The following is an 824-nucleotide window of genomic DNA, read 5'->3' as shown; positions in this document are numbered from 1 at the left end:
CTTTGCAAGGAGCTTTCCATGGTTTAGTATCTTGGCACATTGGTTCAGTCTTTCATTTAGCTGCATCGTCATCGCTCATCTTAAATTCGATATTTGATCTTCTTCTTCACATATGAAGCACTGTACTTTAGGAGGGTCTGAGGTCCTCTGTCTCTTACCACAGGACTCACCTGCACCACCTGATGTACTTGGGGTAATCTTCCTCCTCTTCTGTGCTCTTTCTAGTTTAGTGTTATTGAATAACAGTCTACAGCTATTGTGATACATTGCTTTATTTTGTATCAGCGTGGCTTCTATGCCATCACCTTCATCCAGCCTTGCTGGACCAAAGAATATTGGCATATCGTTGATGGCATGAAACTGTGGTACATTTTGTGCAATGTTAGTGTATCCAGCACAGTCTTGTTTCCTTTGGAATGTACTAAGTGGTGAAATAAGTGTTTCATTGCTTTTGTCTTCCTGACAAAGGCAACATTTACTCCAGTCAGTCTTCTGCCTGGAATCTGCATCCATCATATAAACTTCAAATTGGCAATAGGCCGAGGGTTTATCCTTTTACCACCTCTTGTCCACTTTGCTGTATGGGATACAGTTAGGTTCGTGCTACTGCCCTACACCTAACCCGATCATTCAGCCAATATCATTAGTCCCGTCCGATCTGTACACCATCCGGATAACACTGAATGCCCCTGCTATCCTTGGCTCGGCTCCCCCGTGCTGGCACAGCCTGTCAATTCAGGTGCGGCTATCTAATGTCTCTGGGGCTTTATTAGATAGCATTTGGGATACTAAACCCCGAGGTTTAGCTGATATTGAACCCCATG

Source organism: Penaeus monodon, chromosome 22, assembly GCF_015228065.2.
Source record: "Penaeus monodon isolate SGIC_2016 chromosome 22, NSTDA_Pmon_1, whole genome shotgun sequence".
In the NCBI taxonomy this organism is placed as follows: Eukaryota; Metazoa; Arthropoda; class Malacostraca; order Decapoda; family Penaeidae; genus Penaeus; species Penaeus monodon.
The sequence above is the reverse complement of the archived record's forward strand: the minus strand, read 5'-3'. Positions refer to the sequence as shown.